The sequence below is a fragment of the Xenopus laevis genome, chromosome 5S (genome assembly GCF_017654675.1).
Source record: "Xenopus laevis strain J_2021 chromosome 5S, Xenopus_laevis_v10.1, whole genome shotgun sequence".
Lineage (NCBI taxonomy): Eukaryota > Metazoa > Chordata > Amphibia > Anura > Pipidae > Xenopus > Xenopus laevis.
In genome coordinates, this window is record NC_054380.1 from 60,411,623 (window position 1) to 60,422,536 (window position 10,914).

Consider the following 10,914-nt stretch of genomic DNA (forward strand, 5'->3'; position numbering starts at 1 on the left):
TAAAGCCTTGTCCAGATGTGCCGTCCATTTGTTTGTTTTGTCATATGCCACAGTAAGGGACACCGAGGACTGAGCACCTGGCTGGGGGAGCAGCGGAGAACTGGAGCAGCAACACACTCATCCCAAAAGATTTAGATATATCATTCAAGAAGAGAATTTTTCACGGGTATGCATACTTGTCTAGGTTACTTGGTTTTACCCTAACAGTGAACCTCTGCATTGCTATTTGAAATATAAAGCTGATTACACATTTTACTTTCAGCAATGCTTCTTCACAAAGGTGCTTTTTCTCCTACATTATCAAGAAGAAAGAAAACAAACACAAAAGTCAGAATAGCCTACATTCTGGACTCATTTTAATTTTTTTTAAATTGTGTTCAAAGAGAGAGCTCAACCCCCCCCCACACAAAATAAATTGGTTTCACTATTACAAGTGCTGGACTAAAAGCTGGAGCAAAGGAACTATTCAAAATATGTTGTTAGTGATTTGACATAGAGCTATTGCTTTCACTAGTTTACCTTGTAAAAATGGCTCAACTCCTAAGTGTCATTTTCCAAATTCCCATTCCTGAATTCACTAGCCATCACTCTCATTAACTCCGAAGGAGAATCTTATAAAGACTTATAAAGTCTTATAAGTCCCTGGAAAGCTTACAGATTAAGTGCGAGGTATGCAAAGCATCAGGCAAATACCTTTATGGCAAAATGATTAGCATATATTATGATAGATGTTAAAAAGGTTTAATTTTTGGTGTCAGTATCTCTCAGTAAAACAACAACAACAACATACCTGATTTGGAGTAATGCTTTTGTAAATAATTATGAGCTATATGCCCATCTGTATCTAATATTGGCAACAAATTTATGAAAAATTTAAAAAATGTTATCTTCAATCCTTACAACTATTTCACATAGGAACAAAATTTGGAGGAACAAAATTTACCACAGAGGGAGAAATTCTACTACTTACCGCATCACGAAGACCCTGGATATACAGAGTTACGGTTTTAGCTTGTTTGTTGCAACGTGTTGATAAGAAGCATGGTTTGTTTTTCTTGAGTCTGCATATGGACTGGGGGACTCAATAAAATCTGAATACTCCTTCCTAGCTGTTTTACTTCATCATCAATGTCATTCCTGCAAAAGTATTTCACCTTTTTCATCTCTGTAAGCAGAACTGGATACTGAGTTTGGCTCAAACTACACCACATGAATAAATATAATTCAACTTTAAATAACTTAACTGCTAAGGAATTTCACATTCCAATATTTGATGTATCTTACAATAAGGGGTTGAACACATGGTGATATAGTAGAAATCCAGTTTTATGTCCCTGTATTTTACAATTTTTCTGGAACAACATTCTTTTTTTCCCACAGTGTGTACAATCTGTCATATTTACCAAATTTTCATATTTACCAAATCTCTATCATGCCAAGCTCATTCCTGATTATTTCACAATGTGCAGGATCCTCACAAAGATAGAGAAATGTCTGTTAAAAAAAAGGAAGGGCAACAAGAATATTTACAAAATTGAAGAACTAGAAAATTAAAATGTTGCCAGGAGAAGACAACTTCATTTTAAACATGGTTCCTCTCATACTTATGGGGTGGGGAGGTGTTAAATGATAGGGGACAAGCCATAGCATCAGTCTGCATGCAGAAATGTACCTTGATGTTTTAAGATAAGGACTTTAACAGAACATTCTTTTTTAAAATTAGGAAACTGGTGCAAGGTAGTTTCCATCCTGATTCTATCATACCCCAAATAAAAGCAGTTTCGAATTATACCAAGGGAACACTTGAGCAGGCATCTTATTACATTTTTACTGTACTGCAAATGAACCAGTGGAAGGTATCCTTGCAAAAATAAAATATAGCAGCATGGGTCTGAGAAGGAATGCACCCAGTATGAAAGGATAGGTTTTGTAAGACAGAACAGACAGGTAGCTGTTAAATGCTTAAATCTAATCACTAGCTTGTCCATAATTTACTGCTTACACAATCTGCTCAGAATGTAAATATGTCAGCATAAGACCTGCTTGCATTTGTGACACACTATGCATGAGGCCTGGAGCCAAATGTGTGTAGACTGAAATACAAAGGATAGAAAGTGTGTAACAGAGACATTATCATTATAAGGTATCCCCTTTGTTATATATTCTACAAATCTATTGGTTACAAAACACAGTAACATTAAAGGGATACCGTCATAGGAAAACATGTTTTTTTTTTTAAATGCATCAGTTAACCCTTTAAGTGCCAGCAGAATTTCACATTTTGGTTACGCGAAATGCCAGCCGTTTTTGAAACATTTTGTGCTCTCTCACTTTAGGGGCATTTTCTGAGGGGAAACCTATAGTTTACCTAGGAAAACTATACATTGTTTTTTTCGGTAGAAACTGAGCTTTCTAAATCTGCCTGAGTTTTCATGTATTTCCACCTGTGCAAAAAAATTTATAGTGCTAAATACCAAAAAAAAATGAAAAATTACCATTTTTCATCGTATATCAATTTATACCAGAAAAATATTTCATTTTACGGAGGAAAATCCAACTGATTTGGAAAGCCTTATGTCTTTCGAACGTGCCAATACCAGATATGTATAGTTTTAGGGAGATTTAGGACTTCTGTACCTCAAAAACTCCCGGCAGTATATTACCGAATTTTGAAAGCACTAAGGCAGAAAACGGCATGCTTTAGATTCCAAGGCAAAAAATCCTGAAACCGTAAGTTTACCCCAGAAAACCATACATTTTTGAAAAGTACACATTCTGCCGATTACAAAATGGGTAACTATGTCTCTCTACTCCCAACTACCAAACATAAAAGCTTGTCTGAACATAGCGGTTTTTCATAAAAAAATTCAAAATTCTGAAAAATCATTTCAAAGGTTTTATTTTGCTGCTCCGCATATCCCAAACTATATTAGGTACCAAGAAAAAGCACCTGAAATATGATTGCCAGGGGTCCACTGAACAGTTTGATACCCATTATGCATAGGTTTACCAAAGTATCTGGCATTTAGAGACACCAATATGAAGTTAGCACATCCAAATTGTTCAGGACTTTACTTCAGCTACTGAGAAATCAACACATTGACTGCATTTTTTGTGGGGTAAAAACACAGAAATATATGTTTACCCCCCAAAACCCATATATTTTTGGAAAGTACACATTCTACTGAAGCTAAAATGGGTACCCATGCCTTTCTGCTCCAAACTACTGAGTCGCAAGGCTTTCCCAAAATTGTTGGTTTTGGTGAAATATCTGAAAATTGCCTCAAACCTTCAGCTTCCCAGCACCATATCGCCCATGTATCATTACGTACTAAGAAAAAGCACCCTAAATATGATTGCCAGGGTTCCTCTGAACATTTTGGTAGTCATTGTTCATAAGTTTACCAAAGTATCTGGCATTTAGAGGCCCCAAAATGAAGTTAGCGCATACAAACAGTCCCATGGGTAACTTCAGCAAATGAAAGATCAACACATTGACTGCATTTTTGTGGGGTAAAAACACAGAAATATATGTTTACCCCCCAAAACCCATATATTTTTGGAAAGTACACATTCTACCGAATCTAAAATGGGTACCCATGCCTTTCTGCTCCAAACTACTGAGTCGCAAGGCTTTCCCACAATTGTCGGTTTTGGTGAAATATCTGAAAATTGCCTCAAAGCTTCAACTTCTCAGCACCATATCACCCATGTATCGTTACGCACCAAGAAAAAGCACCCTAAATATGATTGCCAGGGTTCCTCCAAACAGTTTGGTGGCCATTGTTCATAGGTTTACCAAAGTATCTGGCATTTAGAGGCCCCAAAATGAAGTTAGTGCATACAAATAGTCCTGTGGGTAACTTCAGCTAATGAAAAATCAACACATTGACTGCATTTTTGTGGGGTAAAAACACAGAAATATATGTTTACCCCCCAAACCCATATATTTTTGGAAAGTACACATTCTACTGAATCTAAAATGGGTACCCATGCCTTTCTGCTCCAAACTACTGAGTCGCAAGGCTTTCCCAAATTTGTCGGTTTTGGTGAAATATCTGAAAATTGCCTCAAAGCTTCAACTTCCCAGCACCATATCACCCATGTGTCATTATGTACTAAGAAAAAGCACCCTAAATATGATTGCCAGGGTTCCTCTGAACATTTTGGTGGCCATTGTTCATAGGTTTACCAAAGTATCTGGCATTTAGAGGCCCCAAAATGAAGTTAGCGCATACAAATAGTCTTGTGGGTAACTTCAGCTAATGAAAAATCAACACATTGACTGCATTTTTGTGGGGTAAAAACACAGAAATATATGTTTACCCCCCAAAACCCATATATTTTTGGAAAGTACACATTCTACCGAATCTAAAATGGGTACCCATGCCTTTCTGCTCCAAACTACTGAGTCGCAAGGCTTTCCCACAATTGTCGGTTTTGGTGAAATATCTGAAAATTGCCTCAAAGCTTCAACTTCTCAGCACCATATCACCCATGTATCATTATGCACCAAGAAAAAGCACCCTAAATATGATTGCCAGGGTTCCTCCAAACAGTTTGGTGGCCATTGTTCATAGGTTTACCAAAGTAACTGGCATTTAGGGGCCCCAAAATGAAGTTAGTGCATACAAATAGTCCTGTGGGTAACTTCAGCTAATGAAAGAGCAACACATTGACTGCATTTTTGTGGGGTAAAAACACAGAAATATATGTTTACCCCCCAAACCCATACATTTTTGGAAAGTACACATTCTACAGAATCTAAAATGGGTACCCATGCCTTATTGCTCCAAACTACTGAGTCGCAAGGCTTTCCCAAAGTTGTCGGTTTTGGTGAAATATCTGAAAATTGCCTCAAAGCTTCAACTTCCCAGCACCATATCACCCATGTGTCATTACGTACTAAGAAAAAGCACCCTAAATATGATTGCCAGGGTTCCTCTGAACATTTTGGTGGCCATTGTTCATAAGTTTACCAAAGTATCTGGCATTTAGAGGCCCCAAAATGAAGTTAGCGCATACAAACAGTCCCGTGGGTAACTTCAGCTAATGAAAAATCAACACATTGACTGCATTTTTGTGGGGTAAAAACACAGAAATATATGTTTACCCCCCAAAACCCATATATTTTTGGAAAGTACACATTTTACAGAATCTAAAATGGGTACCCATGCCTTTCTGCTCCAAACTACTGAGTCGCAAGGCTTTCCCACAATTGTCGGTTTTGGTGAATTATCTGAAAATTGCCTCAAAGCTTCAACTTCCCAGCACCATATCACCCATGTATCATTACGTACTAAGAAAAAGCACCCTAAATATGATTGCCAGGGTTCCTCTGAACATTTTGGTGGCCATTGTTCATAAGTTTACCAAAGTAGCTGGCATTTAGAGGCCCCAAAATGAAGTTAGCGCATACAAACAGTCCCGTGGGTAACTTCAGCTAATGAAAAATCAACACATTGACTGCATTTTTGTGGGGTAAAAACACAGAAATATATGTTTACCCCCCAAAACCCATATATTTTTGGAAAGTACACATTCTACCGAATCTAAAATGGGTACCCATGCCTTTCTGCTCCAAACTACTGAGTCGCAAGGCTTTCCCACAATTGTCGGTTTTGGTGAAATATCTGAAAATTGCCTCAAAGCTTCAACTTCCCAGCACCATATCACCCATGTGTCATTACGTACTAAGAAAAAGCACCCTAAATATGATTGTCAGGGTTCCTCTGAACATTTTGGTGGCCATTGTTCATAAGTTTACCAAAGTATCTGGCATTTAGAGGCCCCAAAATGAAGTTAGCGCATACAAACAGTCCCGTGGGTAACTTCAGCTAATGAAAAATCAACACATTGACTGCATTTTTGTGGGGTAAAAACACAGAAATATATGTTTACCCCCCAACCCCACACATTCTACAGAATCTAAAATGGGTACCCATGCCTTTCTGCTCCAAACTACTGAGTCGCAAGGCTTTGCCAAATTTGGCGGTTTGGGTGAAATATCTGGAAATTGCCTCAAAGCTTCAACTTTCCAGCATCGTATTGTCCATGTATCATTACCAGCATAAAGCATCCTAAAAATAAACATAGGGGTCTACTAAACAGTTTGATGCCCAATGTGCATAGATATACCAAACTATGTGGCGCACAGAGACCCCCAAATTACAACATGTATAGACATTTTGCTGCAATATAACCACCCGGTGTGTGTATTATGCGACATTAGACCACCTAACAGTACAGAGACCCCAGAAAACCATATATTTTCAGAAAGTACACATTCTGACGAATCCAATATGGGTAAATAAGTGTTTCTACTGCAAACTGCCAAACTGCAAAGCAATGCTGAACATAACGGTTTTTATCAAATTTCTGAAAATTGTCACAAAGCTTGAATTTTACCCCATTATATGCCCCACATTTCGTAACTTATCAGCATAAAACATCCTAAATATGAACGCCAGGGGTCTACTGAACACTTTGATGCCCAATATGCATAGATATACCAATCTATGTGGCGCACAGAGACCCCCAAATGACAATAGTGTATATAAATTTTCACAGCTGACGCGCTGGCTGCTGCAATATAAGCATCTGGTGTGTGTATTATGCGACATTAGACCCCCCTAACAGTACAGAGACCCCAGAAAACCTATATTTTCAGAAAGTACACATTCTGACAAATCCAATATGGGTAAATAAGTGTTTCTACTGCAAACTGCCAAACTGCAAAGCAATGCTGAACATAACGGTTTTTATCAAATTTCTGAAAATCGTCACAAAGCTTGAATTCTACCCCATTATATGCCACACATTTCGTAACTTATCAGCATAAAACATCCTAAATTTGAACGCCAGGTGTCTACTGAACACTTTGATGCCCAGTATGCATAGATATACCAAACTATGTGGCGCACAGAGACCCCCAAATGACAATAGTGTATATACATTTTCACGGCTGACGCGCTGGCTGCTGCAATATAAGCACCTGGTGTGTGTATTATGCAACATTAGAACCCCCTAACAGTACAGAGACCCCAGAAAACCATATATTTTCAGAAAGTACACATTCTGACGAATCCAATATGGGTAAATAAGTGTTTATACTGCAAACTGCCAAACTGCAAAGCAATGCTGAACATAACGGTTTTTATCAAATTTCTGAAAATCGTCACAAAGCTTGAATTTTACCCCATTATATGCCACACATTTTGTAACGTATCAGCATAAAACATCCTAAATATGAATGCCAGGGGTCTACTGAACACTTTGATGCCCAATATGCATAGATATACCAAACTATGTGGCGCACATAGACCACCAAATGACAATAGTGTATATACATTTTCAAGGCTGACGCGCTGGCTGCTGCAATATGAGCACCTGGTGTGTGTATTATGCGACATTAGACCCCCTAACAGTACAGAGACCCCAGAAAACCATATATTTTCAGAAAGTACACATTCTGACGAATCCAATATGGGTAAATAAGTGTTTATACTGCAAACTGCCAAACTGCAAATCAATGCTGAACGTAACGGTTTTTATCAAATTTCTGAAAATCGTTACAAAGCTTGAATTTTAACCCATTATATGCCCCACATTTCGTAACTTATCAGCATAAAACATCCTAAATATGAACGCCAGGGGTCTACTGAACACTTTGATGCCCAATATGCATAGATATACCAAACTATGTGGCGCACAGAGACCACCAAATGACAATAGTGTATATACATTTTCACGGCTGACGCGCTGGCTGCTGCAATATAAGCACATGGTGTGTGTATTATGCGACATTAGACCCCCCCTAACAGTACAGAGACCCCAGAAAACCTATATTTTCAGAAAGTACACATTCTGACGAATCCAATATGGGTAAATATGTGTTTCTACTGCAAACTGCCAAACTGCAAAGCAATGCTGAACATAACGGTTTTTATCAAATTTCTGAAAATCGTCAGAAAGATTGAATTTTACCCCATTATATGCCCCACATTTCGTAACGTATCAGCATAAAACATCCTAAATATGAACGCCAAGGGTCTACTGAACACTTTGATGCCCAATATGCATAGATATACCAAACTATGTGGCGCACAGAGACCACCAAATGACAATAGTGTATATACATTTTCACGGCTGACGCGCTGGCTGCTGCAATATAAGCACCTGGTGTGTGTATTATGCGACATTAGACCCCCCTAACAGTACAGAGACCCCAGAAAACCATATATTTTCAGAAAGTACACATTCTGACGAATCCAATATGGGTAAATATGTGTTTCTACTGCAAACTGCCAAACTGCAAAGCAATGCTGAACATAACGGTTTTTATCAAATTTCTGAAAATTGGCAGAAAGCTTGACTTTTACCCCATTATATGCCCCACATTTCGTAACGTATCAGCATAAAACATCCTAAATATGAACACCTGGTGTCTACTGAACACTTTGATGCCCAATATGCATAGATATACCAAACTATGTGGTGCACAGAGACCCCCAAATGGATATATAGTATATAAAATTTACAAGGCAAAACAAAATAAGGCAGTAAAGAGTGAAATGCAAAAAAATCCAATAAAACCACAAAAATCAATGTTTTTTTTTCCAGACTAGTGTTATCGGCTGTCAGAATCACAGTTTGAATATTTTAGCTGGGCCAAACAGGTTCTACGGCTAGAAACAAGTGAACACAACATATGCAGAGCTGAAAATGCAATAAAATGGCTAAAAATTCAATAAAATGGCTAAAAATGCACCAAAATACCCAAAATTGCAATATAATCACCGAAATAACATACAAAAGGTATTGCACAGTACGGTTAGCGAATACGCTATTCGTAATGGCAATAAAACATTTTTTTCAGCCAAAAAAAGAGACGATGCGATAAGAAAAAAAAAAAAAAAAGCCACAATGCCATGTATGTGCGTGTGCGTGTGTACAAATGGTAAATTACATGTTATGTGCGCGTGTGTGCATGTGCACATGTGTGTAAGTGCAGTGAGTGTAAGTGACCCCCCCAATCCCCAAAAATGTATGTGTAAGTGTGTGTAAGTGTGAATCTAAGTGTGTATTACTGTAATAAGTGTGTGTTGGTGTGTTTGTGTGTGTAATTGTTGCACTAACCTGAAAAAATCGCTGGAGACTGTTGCAGGCGATCAGGAAGAGCCCCTGGAAGACATCTGCCTCGTGGTTCCTGTCTGTGTGCTGTGGGTGCGGAGATCGACGATCCGGTGCAGGCTGCAGCAGCAGGACACGTAAGTAACACGTGCCTGCTGCTGTTTTTGGGCCCCTGGGTGATCGCACCCCAGGGGCCACTCGATCCCCTGCTCTGCTCGTTGCCTAGGGGCAGGGGATCGAGCAGGAACGGAGCGAGCGGCTCTAACAGCCGCTCCTCCGCTCCTGAACCCGGAAGTGCTGCAGAACGTAGAATCTACGTTCTGTGGCATTTCAAGTACCTTTGCCACAGAATGTAGATTCTACGATCTGTGGCATTTAAAGGGTTAATAGTGCTGTCCCAGCAGACTTTTGCACTAAAATCCATTTTTCAAAAGAGCAAACATATTTTTTTTATATTTAATTTCGAAATCTGACATGGGGCTAGACATATTGTCAGTTTCCCAGGTGCCCCCAGTCATGTGGCTTGTGGTCTGATAAACTTTAGTCACTTTTTACTTCTGCACTGTAAGTTGGAGTGACAATGGGAAGGTAACCAAATAACAGCACTCAATAGTAAACTGCAACTAGTTCAGTTAGGAAGAAACAATAGCCTTTCAGAAAGCAGTTCCATAGTGCAGCACTGGCTCTTTCTGAAAGCACATGACCTGAGACAGCTTCACACCAATATTACAACTAAAAAAAAACACACTTGTAGGGTTAAGAATAACATTTTACATGATAGAGTTAATTATTTGCAGTGTAAACAGTGTCATTTAGAAATAAAAACGACACCATAAAAATCATGACAAAATCCCTTTAATCGTGTCTTCACCAGTAAATGATGCAAAAAGCGATCACTTTTCACTATAAGCTACTTTACTCAATATTTCCATTATTCCCAGGCATTTCTCACCTTTAAAGTAAACTCCACCACACAATCATCTTGATGACTTAGAAAGAGAATTAGACCAGCAAGGCAGCTCTTATCCCTTACAATGCTTGTTCTATTTTGTGGATTGGAGGTCAGGTCCCTAAGTTGGATGACCATAGAAACTGCATCCATTTTGATGGGACCACTCACCTAAATGTAACAGAATGGACTAGTGAGACAGTTTGCAGATTTTCTTGTATCTGTATATAAAGTTGGAAGAGTGAGTAGACAGGACAAAATAAAGTGAGCCGAGAAACTCCTGACCAGTGCTGTAAAAAGCATATACAGGTATGGGACCTGTTATCCAGAATGCTTGGGAGCTGGGGTTTTCAGGATAATGGATCTTTCCATAATTTGGATCTTCATACCTTAAAGGGGTTGTTCACCTTCGAGTTAACTTTTAGTATGATGTAGAGCAGTGATTCCCAACCAGTGGCTCGTGAGCAACATGCTGCCCCCCAACCCCTTGGATGTTGCTCCCAGTGGTCTCAAAACAGATGCTTATTTTTGAATTTCCAGTTTGGAGGCAAGGTTATTTGGCACCCCAGGGACTTTATTCATGCTCGTGTTGCAACTCTTTTTACATCTAAATGTGGCTCATGGGTAAAAAAGGTTGGGGACCCCTGGTGTAGAGAGTGATATTCTGAGACAATTTGTAATTTGTTTTCATTTTTTATTTGTGTTTTTTGTTATTTAGCTTTTTATCCAGCAGCTTTCTAGTTTGCAGTTTCAGCAATCTGGTTTCTAGGGTGCAAACTACCCTAGCAACTATGCACTGATTTGAATAAAAGGCTGGAATATGAATAGAAGAG

The 10,914-nt window shown here is 38.7% G+C and overlaps 1 pseudogene; it reads right to left on the reverse strand.

Moving 5' to 3' along the window:
• Positions 1-160: 160 nt before the first annotated feature.
• Positions 161-10,244, reverse strand: LOC121394102 (annotated as a pseudogene).
• Positions 10,245-10,914: the final 670 nt, after the last annotated feature.